This window comes from Rosa chinensis, chromosome 1 (genome assembly GCF_002994745.2).
Source record: "Rosa chinensis cultivar Old Blush chromosome 1, RchiOBHm-V2, whole genome shotgun sequence".
Taxonomy (NCBI): domain Eukaryota; kingdom Viridiplantae; phylum Streptophyta; class Magnoliopsida; order Rosales; family Rosaceae; genus Rosa; species Rosa chinensis.
In genome coordinates, this window is record NC_037088.1 from 40,661,432 (window position 1) to 40,679,021 (window position 17,590).

The window sequence follows — 17,590 nt, forward strand, 5'->3', positions numbered from 1 at the left end:
ATATCTATCTTAATGGTTTATAACACTACACATCGGAGCAAAAGAAAACCATCGGTCCCATGCTATACCCTGAAACCCAATATTGCAAGGTTCAAATTGCACCAATCACATGGATTCACATGCTAAATATCCATTTTGCTCCTAGCTAGCTTATTAGTTTTAAATATCTTATAGAGTCATAGCGTAGATATATAATTGTCGACTTTCGCACTCTAAGTGGGTGTCATTTCTGTTATATAAAAGCCCTATACAGGCTATGCAAGTGCTATGCATGAGGTTAGCTAGGATTTTATTAAGGCGATCGAGTTGAACCAAAAGGTTCGTTAGAGTTGGCCCGAAGTGTTATGAGTCAAGGATTAGAATTATCAGTCAATTAGGATTCGATTCCTTGATGTCACTGAATGGAAAAACCAAACATGTGCAACTGGAGGACTTCCTGATCAACTACCATCCGTACTTATAGTTTGGCACTTTGGCACGTACATATATTCTTCTCTGCGACTGAATCTATATATTGCCTTTATCAACCATAATTTTTATTTTTGTTTCAGTAATCTTCCAAAGGGATATCAACCAAACAACAGATATCCAAATTAACCATGCCATATCCAAACTCAAAACCAGTTTTAGGATCGAGCTAGTAGTTTTGTAGTTTGGACAGAGATCTCTCTTGCTTCTACAGTATCTATAACAATCCTGCATGATCCTGCATACACAACTACTCCAACACCGCGCACATCGCTAACATCCTGTTTTGCACCATCTATATTTAACTTGTAAAAATCAAGAGGTGGAATAAAGTACAATAAAAAGAGATTAAAATCTGATTTGTTCATCACCTGCGCTCCCCTACTTCCATGATCACGATTCACATATATAGATCACCTCCCACGTGTCTCGTATATATATGTAGGATGCATGTGTGCGATATACCTCTAGTTTCTTGAGTCTATGCTCAACTGTGATTCAAAATGTTAAAATCAAGATCGATATTATAACTTCTTCTCTTTTAGATGCAGGCAATTTGATAACTTTTGGAAGACACCCAATATATATGTGCATTTCCACTTGCTCGCCAAGTGGCCATTGTGACAAACTGACAATAAAAATAATATAATCAAATAATTAACTGGATCTACGTGTCCTAGTTTTATGGAATACAACAGTTATGCCCTAATTTAATGCATCCCCACAAAACTTGATTACATTAATCCACTTTATCAGGAATGAAGTTCTTGGACCTATGTGAACATGATTGATCTTACGTTTGCATTTGAAAAATATCCTACGTACGTACTTGATTATTGGCATGATCAAGTTGGCAATTGGAGTGAGGAACTGAGGAAGGATTGCATGGCTTACGTACGTACGGTTTTATAACATATCATCAGAGGCACCGAAATATTTCTTCGATTTCCTTCACCAAATAATCGAACTGGTGTGATAATAGTCAATAGCCAACTAATTCATGAATCTATGTATCTGGCGGCGTCGATTTGGGGCCGCTGGTTCTTACTTCAACTCTTTAAACTTTAAAGAAATAAACGATCATTTTTTTCAAACTAAACGGTGTTAAATATGAGTACAGATATGCCAAATGAAACCCTAACACATTACTTTTGTTGTGAAAATTTAATCATTGAACTTAGCAATTTAAAAAGTAAGCTACCTTAAGGACCGGAATGTTCTTGTTCTTTTGTTTGTTATTTATCTAGATTAAACAGCAGCAAGCAGAAATACAGTCCAAAAATGAAGGATTTATATGATCGAATTTTCAGGTCATCTCTCAAGATCGCGTGATGTATGTCATTTAATGTTATACTATGTTTAATTTGTCTCTGTAAAAAACTATAAACTATTTAATTAGCATCATGGTCATTTTTGTATATATGTTTATTACTAATACTAATTTGGCTTTTTTGCTGTCATAGTTTGATGATATCGAAATGATTTCTATATCTTAATAGTCCCAAGTGATATATGTGCACGAGCAGAAGCCGTTAAAGTTTATAAATTATTGACGGTTTCTTATTATATTGAAGTACTGTTCTATTGCTCTCGGGCAAATCCAAATGCCCTAGTGATATATGATTTTTCCCCAAAAATGGCAAAGATGCTATAGATGAAGAGACATTTTGGTAGCAGAGTAGTGAGTAGTTCTAGCTGGAACTTAACGGAATATAGCATACATCATATATATATATATATATATATATATATACAGATCCTATCCAGAGCGAGGCATCGCTTTGAAATTTCAAAGCGAGGTTAGGGTTTAGGGTCACTTTTCGGTCGCATATCCACATCTCAACCGTTCAGTTTTTAGGTACTAATGTATAGATCATCTCTGCAAAATTTCAACGAAATTGATGGTCTTTAAGGTATCTAACTCGCTTAAACCAATGGACGAACTGAATCTGTCCAACCTGAACCGTACTAGCTTTAAGGCAGTTATCAATGCCTTAACGACCATCAATTTGGCTGAAATTTTGCAGAGATGATCTATGCATTAGTACCTAGAAACTGAACGGTTGAGATGTGGATATGCGACCGAAAAGTGACCCTAAACCCTAACCTCGCTCTGAAATTTCAGAGCGATGCCTCGCTCTGGATAGGATCTGGATAGGATATATATATATATATATATACAGATCCTATCCAGAGCGAGGCATCGCTTTGAAATTTCAGAGCGAGGTTAGGGTTTAGGGTCACTTTTCGGTCGCATATCCACATCTCAACCGTTCAGTTTCTAGGTACTAATGTATAGATCATCTCTGCAAAATTTCAGCGAAATTGATGGTCTTTAAGGTATCTAACTCGCTTAAACCAATGGACGAACTGAATCTGTCCAACCTGAACCGTACTAGCTTTAAGGCAGTTATCAATGCCTTAACGACCATCAATTTCGCTGAAATTTTGCAGAGATGATCTATGCATTAGTACCTAGAAACTGAACGGTTGAGATGTGGATATGCGACCGAAAAGTGACCCTAAACCCTAACCTCGCTCTGAAATTTCAAAGCGATGCCTCGCTCTAGATAAGATCTGTATATATATATATATATATATATATATATATATATATATATATATATATATATATATATATATATATATATATATATATATATATAGTCAACAACTTGAGGAAAGAACAGCCGTACTAAACTCCTGCCCTATTTATAAAGGCATTAATTATTGGATCGCACTGCCATGAATTTATATTTATGGGAAGTGGTAATTTTCTTTTCGTTTTTTGTATTGGTTCGTGAAGTGCTAGAAATTTTGATACCTCCATTCATGGTCTTTTATAGTGTAATATAATTCAATCTGTTCACTTTCTAATGTATATATTTTAATGAACAAGAGCGATTATGATTATAATACTACATTGTTTGTGGAAATTGTGGAAGTAAGTTCTCTCATGAGCTATAATCGCTTGCAATATATATGCTGAGCTGCATATGGCCTGCAATTCTGCATTTTTAATTTGCTGTTGAGATGTACTAAGAGCTTCTTTAGCAATGCTATCCATTTTTTAGTTAAATTTTAGCTAAAATAGCTAGAAAGTCATTTTGGCTACCCACTTTAGAAATACGTCTGTATCAATGCTCTCTATTTTAGCTAATTTTGAATTTATATTATTTTTTAAATGATGATAAAAGAGTTTAAATGTGTTTATAAATTACATAAAATAACTTAAAAGAAATGTTTTAAATTATAGAGAGCCTTATCTCGCTCTCTATATTTATGAGCGAGATAGCTAAAAGTTAAAATGAAGAGTCACTTAGGAGTCTGATGCAGCTGCTAAAATAGATAAAAAGCTAAACATACTCTCTAAAATAGCTAAGGAGCTAAAATAGAGAGTTTGCTAAAGATGCTCTAACTACCATGTTGAGAAATAAATTTTCGACTGATGTGCACTCTGCCCTGCTAAGCGAGGATTACAGGGAGGTAACTGCTTAGCTGAGTACCCTCATGAAGGAGTAATATGAGTTAGTAGCCAGAAAGATATCTCTCCTGAAAGAGTAAAAGGCCATATATCCTGGGAGGGAGTGACAGCTAGGTTTGCTTGTTAAACTTGAGTTTGTCGAAACCGTAGAAGCTTAAGTTTGCTTGTTAAACTTCAAACTTTAAATTTTCTTTATGTTATCGAACTCTCAATCCGAAATTGCAAGTAATCAATATAATGCATCACAGATAGCACTGTCTAACAATATGGACTTACATTATACATTTCCATTTATATAAATACACACACACAGAGCTTGCTTAATTGTGTATATATATGTGTGTATTATGGTGAAACAATAATATTATTACCGTTAAGAAAACAATATATCTTCACTTGGTCTTACTGGAAAACGATTCTCCTAGCTTTCAGTGTCCCTTATATTTCTACAAATGCACAAGCAAATTTTCTTGGTAACTGAACTCACAATGCATTCTTTTTTATGTTGACAACCAAGATGTGACTAATACACACACAATATAATCAAAGGTGGAGCTAGGATTTTAAAATGGAATGAGCTAATTAAAATATTTTAATAACATAAGAGCTAAGCTATTTTTTAATATTTAATTTTTTTTAACTAAAATTAAGGTATAAATTAATGTGTTTCCAAAAGTTAGGCGCAGCCCATGCATAGCTATAATATCTATAATATATATACACATGAAAATAAAAATGAAGAAAATTTATATATCCAGCTCATGGTTAACTATTAACTGGCTGAACTGAACAAACGCATGCAATGCATGAATTGCACGAGAATTTCCCTTGTCCTGTCTAAACCCTGAACCCCATATCCAATTACTGCATTATGTTCAGCCTTCAAGTAGGGGAGTTTTCACGGTTTGTTACTGACAAATACCTCATATAGAAATTTAGGAGTTAAGTTACGATCCAATCCTTCCTCAACATCGTTTTGCCTAGTTTGTTTGGAGTTTACATTAAACAGAATCCACTTAAGTTACTTGATCGTGGACCCATTGGAAACCCTAGCTATTAGACTAATTTTCCACGAGATATAATAGCCTGTTATTTAACCCTAGGAACTCTTTCACGCTTTGGTGCTAGCAAGAGGCACGTAGACATAAAATCATCTCAGTGGTATTCATTCTAATAAGGAAACATATCACGAGGCATAAGCGCCCAATACAAAGCCATATCAAACTAGCCAAAGCAAAACGCCGAGTGGAGCCAATTTGGTAGTGGAGCCAGCTAAGAACTAATCAAAAACTTCGAGACTATTTATATTATTGGATTTTAATAATGAGTTCGATAAATGTTGTACTCACCCTTTTTTCCTTCGACAAATTAACCATTTGTATCTCTCTATATAACTTGCATATTAAGAATGATGTGGGGTTTTGCAAACAGTAATTAGTATCAAGTACTCAGATTAGATACAGTCATCGACTCCACTTCCTTGAAAGCAGAGATTGACAAGTAATGGTAGAACTATAAAATTTTCTTGCAAGGCGAAGTTGCAAGCCAAATTTCTTTAATTTACGAGACGCTCAACACATCTTGTCCCTGCTAAAGGTTTTTCATGAACTTTAACTATGATACATGCTCCCTTGAAGAAAAGAGAAAATATCAAGTATAGAACTTGTCTATTTATATACTATCATATATTACATTACAGTGTAAGTATTTAGGAAGGTAGGATGTTTTAATTGCATAGACGTATTTGAACTTAGAATGCCCTCATCACCTTGAAAATTAACTGATAAATGTGAATGATGTCTACTTCTTTACCCTGTTCTGGAGTAGATGCTCTGACTTTAATATATCAAAACATCTAATTACAAGGTTGGAAGCAAAGAAAAAGAAATCTTATCTTAGATTTTCCAAACCCTACAACAAAGCCCACATGATGGAAACAATCGTGTATATACAGATATGTTTGTCTGTGTACTGAAAGATCTCGATCAGTCGCTAGCTGAAGGTTCAATTATTAATATTTTACGTGTAGAGTCCAAACGACCACAAGCAGCACAGAAAACGGTCAAAGACTCAAATGGAAATGAGATGCAGTAATATCAAGTGCAGTCTGCTCAGTGTCCACAAGTAGCATAATTCTGGTGCTCTTGCTTTCTCAGTTCCTTCTATATTGGGAAATCACAACATGACAAGAGCAAATTGGCCACTTTGTTTCCTTGCTTCTTTACTTCTTTTGTTTTCTTTTCTTTTTCGTTTTCTTTTCTTTTTGTCGGTACAGTGGGGAATAAAATCCCAGAAAAAGAAGAACAGGGAGAAAGAGAGAAAAAAAGAAAGAAAGAAGAAGCTAACTAGACACAGCTAGATACAACTCTTCTTGCCCTGGCAATACTTATACAATCAATATCATCAATGAGCCTAAGTCACCACAGCAGGCGAGGTTCTAAGGGAACTCAAAATTCTTCTTTATTAATCACTCCATGCTCTTTTGCAGCGTATAAAGATATAATTTGATGATTCTGATTTTCAAACCCTTTTGCTGATTCTTTCTCAAGGTTAAACAAAAAGTTTTGAGTTTACGTACAACAAAAAGTTAGTTTATGACAAAGAACGCAGATACGTAGTTGTGTCCAAAACTTCTACACCATGTTTTTTTTTTTTTTTTTTGAGTGGAAGAGGTCAATAGAACCAACCAAAGTCACCGGAAACGCTGCGCCTGCCGGCGAACCGCGTTCCGGATCGGACGAACCCAATCGCGGGGCGTTCGCGATCCGGATCGCCAAACAGAGCGAACTCGCGCCTTGGCGTCTTCGGCGGCTTTGAGGCTCTGAGCAGGGAGGACTAGTTTGGCTTTGGCGCAGCGCTTGGCTAACACTTGCGCCGTCTCGGCTCCGATCCTCCACACCTGTGATGATGGCCGTGATGGAGCGGAGATCGGGGCAGCTATTGGTGACTTGCTCAACGGTGCTCTTGAAGCCGTAACTGCTGGGGCCGACGGAGAGAAGGATGGACTGCTCGCCTCTGGCTTTTTTGGTGGGTGGATGCACGACATAATCAAATTGAGATCCAAGATTCAGATTGAGATCCAAGATAATCCAATAAAAAATAAATCAGCTTTCTTTATTATTATTATTTATTTTCTGTTATTATTAATTTACTTATTTATCCTCCTCAAGTTGAGTGTTTCTCATAGTATATTAATAAGGGTTATTTAGGTAAAATAAAAGTCATTCATTTATGGTATGGTTATCTATTTATTATTTTCTATAATTTTATTTAATATATGTAATTTATTTTAATTAAAATTAATTAATATATCTTAGCGTACCGCGTACCCTAAAGACTAGCGTACCGCGTATCCGTACCGCGTTCCCGTACCGCAACGTTCTGCGTTTCGTGTGACTTTGGAACCAACACACACACCCATGCAGTGTATCCCAGCATAGCCAGACTAATCACTGCACCGCAGACGCACGAACCATTGGGTGTTTTAACTAACCCAGGTCCCTCAAATCTCCTGGCCACGGGATGGAGCTGGGATTCGAATTCTAGACCTAGGGGTTCCAGACTAGGCAGCTCGACCAACACACCACACCACGTGGTTAACTTGTACACCATGTTAGTTAATGGTTAACCGTTTATAATGGATTATACAAAATCTGCCAGAACAGCAGAATCTAGTAAAAACAATCTGAATGGAGATCACCGCGATATAAGCATTTTAATTAAGGTGTAATAGCCATCAATGTAATTTCTATTGTGAGAGATCTTAATTGCTTGAGCCATTTGATTTTTTTGACTAAGTTGCCCTTACAGAACTAGCAAAATTGTTCTGCGGCGTGTCTAACAGTATATCTGTAACAGCTGAATCATAAACAAAAATATCTAGTTTGGGTATGGCCATATGGGCAAAGGAAAAAAAATCAAGAGTTAGCTGCAGCTAAATCTTCAATCATTTGAACTAAAAGCTCTATAGCTGGGTTCAGTATGAAAATTGTTGGCCTAAGTTTGAAATCGACAGTTTCCGGCAGTTATTAAAGGAAAAGAAAAAAAAAAAAAGTCAGAGAGCTAGATTGAAACATCGATCCAAAACAAAATCAAGTAGACAGATACCAATTCAAACCATAAAGGCACCATACATATATGGTGATAGGGTTTTCAGTAAAGGCATGGTGTACAGCAATTCAGGTGTCAATTTATTATAAGTGTTATTTATTGTTTATTTAAAACTTTTTTTCTAGTTAGTTGTCAGTTATTTTAAATAGTACATGTCATAATTCGACAATGTAGAAACATAGCATATGTATTAGATTAGACTGAAGATCATATTATTTACAATTATTTTCAACTCTGAAGAGTAAAAGAAAAATAATTGGGTAACTAATATATAAAGTACATGGCTTAATACATCATTAAGATACTAAAGACAAATGAAATCATGAAAATCCTTAAACTCTAGAGATACCAATCCGGCCCATTAAACAATTGTAGCTAGAGATTCATATATACAAATACCACAATTGTATGGACATCTGAGTACAAATTTGGGGCGTGTTCCACCGTACGTTTGGATTGATCGATATGGTTGAGATGGTCATCGATTCTTCTTTCCAGTGAAACTGATATCACGGGATATCCATCATAGACTTTTCTGATCTAACTTGTAGTGGGGTTGAGATGCTCTACGCCTTTTTAAAATAATTCACATACTTGAAATCGTGTTACTTTAGTTTATCATTTGCTCAGACGATTGATGCTCCGATATTCCCAATGTTTTAAGCTGGTAAGTTTTTGGAAGAGCCTCACTAAGGCGGCATAAATATTTATAAGTAGAATATAAATAATATAGAGATATTATCCATGGTTACTAATAATAATTCTTGATAATTAAGCTAATGGTAAAAAATATAAATAGCGACACACACAGGGAGGGCCGTTTCATTAAGAAATTCTTTTTTTTTTTTTGCCAATTTGAGGAATCGATTATTAGACAAATTTTTTAGTCACATATCAACATTTCCATCGTTAAGTTCTTAGGTCTCAATACTTAGATTACTTCTGCAAATTTTCAGCAAATTTGGTGACCATTAAGGTATCAAACAAGATTAAATTAATGGACGAACCAAATCTGTCCAACCTGAACCGTTCGTATTCATAATTAGTAAATCACTATTATGAACATCCAAATGATCATCAATTTAGTTGAAAATTTACATAGGTGATCGACTCACATAGACCTAACAATTAAATGGTGGAGATGTTGATAAGTGACCGAAAAGTTGGCTAAATAATCAATCCCTTATAATGGCCAAAAAAGGGATCTCTCATTAGAAGGGTCATATGTGTGTGTGTGGTGCCCTTCTAGTTTAGAATCAATTTTTTTAGTCATTTTATTATTTTAAGGGATCCCTTGTGGGACCTACTTTTTTATTACATTTCGGCATCTCGACTGTTTAGTTTTTAGGTCCTAATGTGTAGATCTATTCTGCATATTTTCAACCAAATTAATAATGGTTAAGATATTCATAACTATAATTTATTATTATAAGTATAAACAGTTCAGGTGGGACAGATTTGATTTGTGCATTGATTTAATCTAATTTGATACCTTAACGGTCATCAATTTGGCTAAAAATTTATAGAAATGATCTATTCATTGAGTCCTAAAAATTGAACGGTCAAGATGCCCATATGTGATGAAAAAATGAATCCCATAAAGGATTCTTTAAAATGATCAAAAAAATGAATCCCTTAGTGGAAGGGCCTAACACTATGAGAGAGAGAGAGAGAGAGAGAGAGAGAGAGAGGGGTTGGTTAGCCTTGCAAATGGATAAGGTGAAATTCAAGTCAATGAACTGACTTTGCAAATAGAGATGAGAGCCTCTCTTTTCCCACCGTGAAGAGACTTTCTTTGTCCTCCCCTTCTATTTCGATGATTGCGATTATGGATTACTCTCCCGTACTGAACTTTTGATGATGCTAGAGGTAGATTGGTAGCTCCAAGGTCACTGACGACTAGTATCGGTGGATTGATTTTACTTTGTCTTTTTCTCTCCATCTCCACTGATTTGCAGCAGTACTAGTTGACGCGTACACCTTCGTCATGCTTTTTGCGCTTTGTTGCTCCTTTCAGGAAAAAGCTTACATTTTCGGCACCTAGCTATGAAAATAAAGGGGTTTTGACCGGAGATGATTGTATGCACCGATAGTGTAAGTGCACTGACGGTTATTTTAATCTCTAAAAAAATAACAACCATTCATCTAATCCACTCCTTTATATATTTTAATATCAAAAAAATTACATCTATTCATATTGCAAGTACTCATGCACTGTCAGTGCATGAAATACACTCCCGTATTTTGACGGCAAAATTTCGCCTTCCACAGGCGCTCTTTTTAATACATTGTAAAGTATTCCTACAGAGCAACAAGTTAAGAGAACCCTAGTGTTGTATCTCCAAGGTTTTCATTCTTCAATGTGGCTGCAAGCCATTCACATGTAGACTACCTCATTATGATACTGTGATTAAATAATTTGGGGTTCATAATTAAAACCAAAAGACAATGGTTTGAGGAACTTTAATCCTTATAAATACAATTGCAAGGTTCTCAGTTTTCAATGTGAAATGCACATTCTCAATAATCAGTCTCTCGTTAGATGTTTTTGTGCAAGGTGCCTACCTTCCTCATAAAGGAAAAGAACCACCATACCCCAACGCTCAAAGCTGATTCCCTTTATTTTATCCTTCATGCTGGGTATTGCCACAGACCTAATTTGCTCAGACCGGTAGATTAGTACGTTTAACTTGATCTCAAATTAATATTAAACAGCAGCTGCCAATTTTTGTGCTACTTTGGGCACAGATAAAGGGTATTAAACCAACTACCATTTGCAACAAAAAATACATCACCCAACTAGACACAAGTTGTCGCAGAGACTTTTTCCTTTAAATTCTGTTATTACTAAGTTATTTAATTCCCATTCAATGTCCCATGCTACATTGTTCATACTCGTATGTATATGCAAATACAGATTTGTACGGACATACAGGTGCAATATAGCAGGAGAAATGGGGTGTGTGTACTGGCAATTATTTCATGCATCACCTGTCCATTTAATTGGATGCATGATTGAAGTTCGTCGATTTCTTTCGGTCAATGCGATTGTATATGTTTGGTGATTGAGGTCTGACCTTTAGGGCTTTTGTGTGGGTCTGGATGTTCTTTTAACAATAATTTAGATGCCACTGTCGATTTATTTATTCATTCCCTCTTGTGTATTGGTAATTGAATTGTTGAATACACACAAAGATTTTTTTTTTTTTCAGAGATCTTTTAAGATTGCTGTGACTTTGATCCACATCAGTTTTTTTATAAAAGCAAAGCAATCTCAAAATAGCCCTTTGTGAGACTCACTTTTTGTTCACATATCACTATGTTAATCGTTCAGTTCTTAACACTCCATGAATAGATCAATATTTATGCAAATTGTCAGCCAAATTGATGACCGTTAACGTAGCGAGCTAGATTAAATCAATGGACAAACCAAATCTGTCCAACCTAAACCGTCTGTGTTTATAGTTGTAAACCGTAGAGGATAGTTAGAGTAATTTGTAAAAAGAAATTGAATTAAAGTAATAGAAAAATAAAGGGAGTGTGTGAATAGAGAAAATAGTTGTGTCAATAACACCACCCTTAATCGGACTCACGCGCATGAAGGATTTTTTTATTTCCAGAAACCTAGATCGGGCTTCCGTCTTTTACACGTTGAGGATTCGACGATCACTTCGACTCCGGTTCAGCGACTCCATTCCGGTGGCGTTCGCTGTCCGAGACACCTTATCCACTTGAAGAGTGTGATACAATTTGGGTCGTCGTTTTACGTTGTGCCCGTTACTCATCTGCTATGTTGTTCATCTGCGACATTGTTAGAGATGGAAATTCTGGCCTGGAATTGCCATGGAATCAGCAATGATGCTGCAATGCAAGGTTTAAAGAAACTAATTCATCAACATCATCCATCTTTCATCTTCTTGAGCGAGACGAAGGTTTCAGATCCTACTTATATGAGAGACTTGAGATTGGAGATCATGTATCTCAACTATGAAATGGTGTTCAGCCGGGGGCAATTAGGTGGATTGGCATTATTCTGGAGCGATGGTATCGACGTCCGGTTCCGATCGAAGTTGAACCATCATATCAACATGGAAGTATGAGAGGGTGATGACTCTGGGATTGCATGGAGGCTGACTGGTCTCTACGGGCACCCTATGACAAAACCCAAACCAGATTTCACCTTAAAACCAGAACCAAGCCTGCAGGGCCCACCTTAGGAAAAGTTTTACAAAAAATTCGGCAGACCTTCCCCTAAAATGGACTATCCAAATTATACAAAACTTGGACATCAAACTTAAACTAATCTCACAACCATATGTACATTCCAAATATTTATATTCCAGGTATATTTTACATTTCGAGAGGTACTTCATCTTAAAACAACCAAATCCTCAAGTAATAGAGAAAATGTTACAAACAGTACCCGAACTAAGGCTCATTCTTAACTTCAGTACCCGACTATGCAAAACTATCACTTTGGTACCCCAAGTTTGAAGTCCGATCCAAGAATGGTACACGCCGTCCATCACGGCGTTAACTAGCTAACCACATGACATATTTTGAGGGCCCTCATGGTTTGCCACGTAGCAAAGACTTAACGCTGTGATGGACGGCCTGTACTATTCTTGGGTTGAGCTTCAAACTTGGGGTACCAAAGTGATAGTTTTGCATAGTCGGGTACTGAAGTTAGGAGTCGGCTTTAGTTTGGGCACTGTTTGTAAAATTTTCTCCAAGTAATAAATATCCTTCACTTTAAGTTGGGTTATCAGAGCAATTCTACGAAAATTAAGCCGATATCTTACATAGGTAGGTTAAGTGATAACCTACAATCAAAAATGGCAGTGGTGGATCCTATGCCTCGATTTCCTGAGCGCACGACCTCGGAAAAATCTGAAATCTAGGCAGTTGAAAACTGAAAGACCCAGGGAAAAGCATTGAAAATAAATTGCGTGAACAAAGTAATTTACTAAAATAAAGTAAATGCTTTCCCCATATAAAATACTAAAATAAAGTAATTTACTAAAATAAACTGAGTGAATGCTTTCACCATATCTTCTTCTTTAAATCCGGCATGCAGCACAATTTAAGAAACATTCTAAATCCACTTCTTTAAAACCACTCTTTCAGTGTAAAACGTTCGATGACTAGAGGGTGCTGCCGACTAGTCATCTCATGCCATCTAGGGGACTGCCGACCAGATGACGCATCGGAGGGTACTGCTGACCGAAATCTAGGAGGCGGTGGTTAAAGGGGACTGTCGACTAACCACAGATAGTTAGAGGTTTCTGTCGACTAACTATCTCATGCCATCTGGAGGGGATTGTCAACCAGATGACGTATCGAATAGTACTGTCGACCTGAATATAGTCTAGAGGGGACTGCCGACTACACTAATACCTGGAGGGTGCTGCCGACTAGGTAATGCATGCATACGACCATGATAGCCTCCTTATCACATCACGTACCAAAAATCTATTTTCTTCGAAAACCGTGAAGCGATAGTTAAACAAATAATTTAAACTTTAAAATAATTTCATAATTAAAATTCAATACTGCATGCAATATTTACTTAAAACAAACTCCACTTACTGGTAAGCCTCGGAGCTAAGCATGCTGCCTATCAGGATCCTCTTCACTCGAGGGCTCAATATTTCCTATACAAATTTGGCAGCGTATAAATAACAAAAAGCGAAAATAATTTAATATCGACGATTATTTCCACAAAATATCAATAACTCAATTTACTCGTAATTCCCCTAAACCCGGCTTTTCCATTTTAAGATTCTTAACGATTCAACAAATCTCAAATTCTCTTTAGCATGACTTGAATTTCGTCTAACGTTGTCTAATCCTCTTCCAATTTCTTAATCAAATCCCAAAATCACCACAACAAAAGACATTTAATAAACTCAAAGGCTAACACTTCCCGAATCAACATCTAAAGTCGAATTTTTCTAAAACGAAGTGTGGCCATAGTCTCCAAATCGCTAGGCATAATTTACAAACTAAAATCATGCATTTTTAGGGGCTGCATGCCCCACAAAGCGCCACCACCAGTGGCGGCGCGTGGGTTTCACGCGCCACCGCACCAACATCCAAACCCGGCCAAGCAACCCACAATAACATGACCTCCATAACAAGCCCAACAACATTTATACGTGCAACAACAACCAATTCCAAACAGATTGGCTGGAAATTGACCCGAAAACAATGAAATCCGATGAGCTACTGTTCACCCTTAATGTTCACCTTCGATTCTTCCTCCTCTGGTCAATTCAAGCTGCAAGAAGGTTAGCATGATGATCAGATCTCCCTAGTAACCAAAACCCCCAAGAATTCCTGTCAGAAACCCCCAGAAATCGGAGATCGAACTAGAAATTCTGGTGTGCTAACCTGGAGATTTCTCTTCGATTCCCTCAAAACAAAGCTACCCAACTTAAATTACTCACCTGATGATGGAAGAGGAGGAAGAAAGGAGTGATTTAAGACTGGCAGCGAGCCCTGTGGTGGTCTGACGACGGTGAAATCGACGGAAAGTGATTCCGGGTCCGAGCGACGAAAAATGGGGGCTGGGGTCGGGTTCTCCCGATTTTGGGTTGTCAAAAAAAATGCTCTCTCTCCTCTTTCCTAAAATGGAAACTCATTTAAAACCCAAAGCTAGGAATAGTAACTTCCCTTTTTCGATCATAACTATTCCGCGAACTCCGATTTTGGCAAACTACGTGTCCACGTACTCGGTTTAACGTATTTTACGTCTTCCACAAGAAATTTTCTTAAATTATCGGGTCAAAGAAAAAGTCAACTCTTCATCCTCTAAATGGTAAACGTAAACCTAAGAAGTAAAAACATCTGTTACTAATAATTTGTAACAAGTTAAGATTTTGGGTATGGAGTATGACAATCTCCCCACCTTATAAAATTTTGTCCTCGAAATTCGTACTTGTCAAGGAAACAGATATGGGTACTGCTGTCTCATTTGATCCTCCGGTTCTCAAGTGGCTTCTTCAACTCGATGATTTCTCCATAATACCTTAACCAAAAGTATGACCTTGTTCCGGAGTACCTGTTCACGACGGTCAAGGATCTGTATTGATTCTTCTTCATAAGTTAAATCCTCTCTGAGTAATGGGTTGAGCTGGTAACACATGTGAAGGATCAGCCACATACTTGCGAAGTATGGATACGTGGAAGACATCATGTATGGTAGACAACTGTAAGGGTAATGCCAAGCGATAAGCGACAAGACCAACTCACTCCACAATCTTATAAGGACCAATGTATCTTGGACTAAGTTTCCCACATTTACCGAATCTGACAACACATTTCCAAGAAGATAGCTTTAAGAATACCAAATCACCAACCTGTAACTCAAGATGCTTCCTGCGATTATCAACATAGCTTTTTTGCCTACTTTGTGCTGTTTTGAGCCTCTCCTTGATCACCTTGATTTTATCAGTTGTGATTTTGATAATTTCAAGGCCAACAAGTTGCCGTTCACCAACTTCATCCCAGCATAAGGGCGTTCTACACTATTTTCCGTATAAAGCCTCGTATGGAGCCATACCAATACTCGAATGATAACTGTTGTTATACGCAAACTCCATCAAGGCTAGGTGCTTATCTTAACTTCCTTTGAATTGTAGTGCCCTCACCATGTCCTCCAAAGTCTGAATAGTCCTCTCAGATTGTCCATCAGTTCGAGGGTGAAACGAAGTACTAAAATGCAATTTAGTTCCCATAAGTTTGTGCACTTAGCTCCAAAATTTTGATGTGAAACGGGAATTTACAATTAGAAACAATGGACACAGGTACACCATGAAGTTCACAATTTCATCCACATACAGTTTTGCTAACTTATCCAAACTAAATGTTTCTTTAACCGCTAATAAATTAGCGGACTTGGTGAGTTGATCCACAATTACCCAAATACCATCATTACCATCCTGAGTACGAGGTAATTTAATTATGAATGAAATCCATGGTAATATGCTCCCATTTCCATACCGAAATCGATAAAGGCTGCAACAAACCTGATGGTTTCTGCCTCTCTACTTTCACTTGCTGACACACTAAGCATCTACTCATATAAAGGCTGCAATTTCTCTTTTCATGTTTAGCCACCAATAATATTCCTTGAGAGTTTGGTACAATTTTTTACCACCAGGGTGCAAAGCATAAGCAGAACTATGGGCTTCATCGAGTATTTCTTGTTTGAGTGACTCATCATTTGGAACACATAGTCTCTTTCCAAACATCAGAGTTCCATCTCTTCTTATAGATAAACCTGGCTATGAGCCACTATGAACACCTCCTTTTGTCTGTTTAATTGCTGCACAATGAGATTGTGCCTTACACACTTTATCAATCAGAACTTGTCTCACATGAAAACTAGCCACCAGAGTACCGACTTTATCGACTGACAATTCAACCTTGTAGATCTTAGTTTAGATAAAAGCGAAATTTGAACAGTCCGCAAGTAAGACAATGTCACGGAGGGCTTCCTACTAAGTGCATCTGCCACCACATTAGCTTTGCCTGGATGATACTCAATAGTACAATCATAATCTTTAATCAATTCCATCCAACTCCTTTGTCTCAAATTTAGCTCATATTGTGAGAACTAGGCCTGGGCACTCAAAACCGAAGTCTCGGTCCCATCCTGAAACGGTCCCGAAATCCGCTGGTACGGGCCGGGATCAAAATATGAAATTTACTGTTTGGGCCCATCCCGTCCCAAACGGGCCCGGTACCGGTACTAGCTCAATGGATACCGGTTAGTCCCGTCCCATCCCATTTAAATTAATTAAATTAAATCTTTAATTTTTTTTATATTACTTGGCTGATTTTGATTGGGTAGTTTAGTCAAATATGTGGGAACATAGAGGACTGACCACACTTGATCCCCAATTTCTTTCAAATTTCCCTTCATACAGTAAGCATGATGAGATGAGAGTGTAATCATTTTTGGTTAAGCCTATACTTCTAATATAGACTCTACCACACCAAATTCTACTCAATCTCAATCTCTCATCTCTCTCAGACCCGAGTCTCCAGACTCTCTCTCTCTCCTCTCTTTCTCAGATGTCTCTTATCTCTCTCTTTTTCATTTTGATGAACCCAGAAAATGTAATTCTCAATTCAACCATCATTCCCTAATCACCTTCACCAATCCATCAACGATTTCTTTACGGTTTAATGAGGACTTTCATCACCATTAATTCACAAATCCAACCATAATCTCCCTCAATCTTTAGTCTTCCGTCGGTTCTGCAACCGTCAAAGCAGAGAAGAAAAAGAAGAGAGAAGGCGTAGATCTCGACCAAATGCATCTGGGTTCGATCATTTTTTCTTTTTTCTTTTTACAGCTTCAAATACCGAAACCGATCCCGTCCTATACCGAAACCGATCGGTTCGGGCCCAATCGGTTTCAACTCTGAAAATTGCCTTTCCCGATCCGTCCCGTACCGAAAAGAAAATTCGGGATTGGACTCGATTTCAGCTCAATCCCAGACCGTCCCGGCCCGTGCC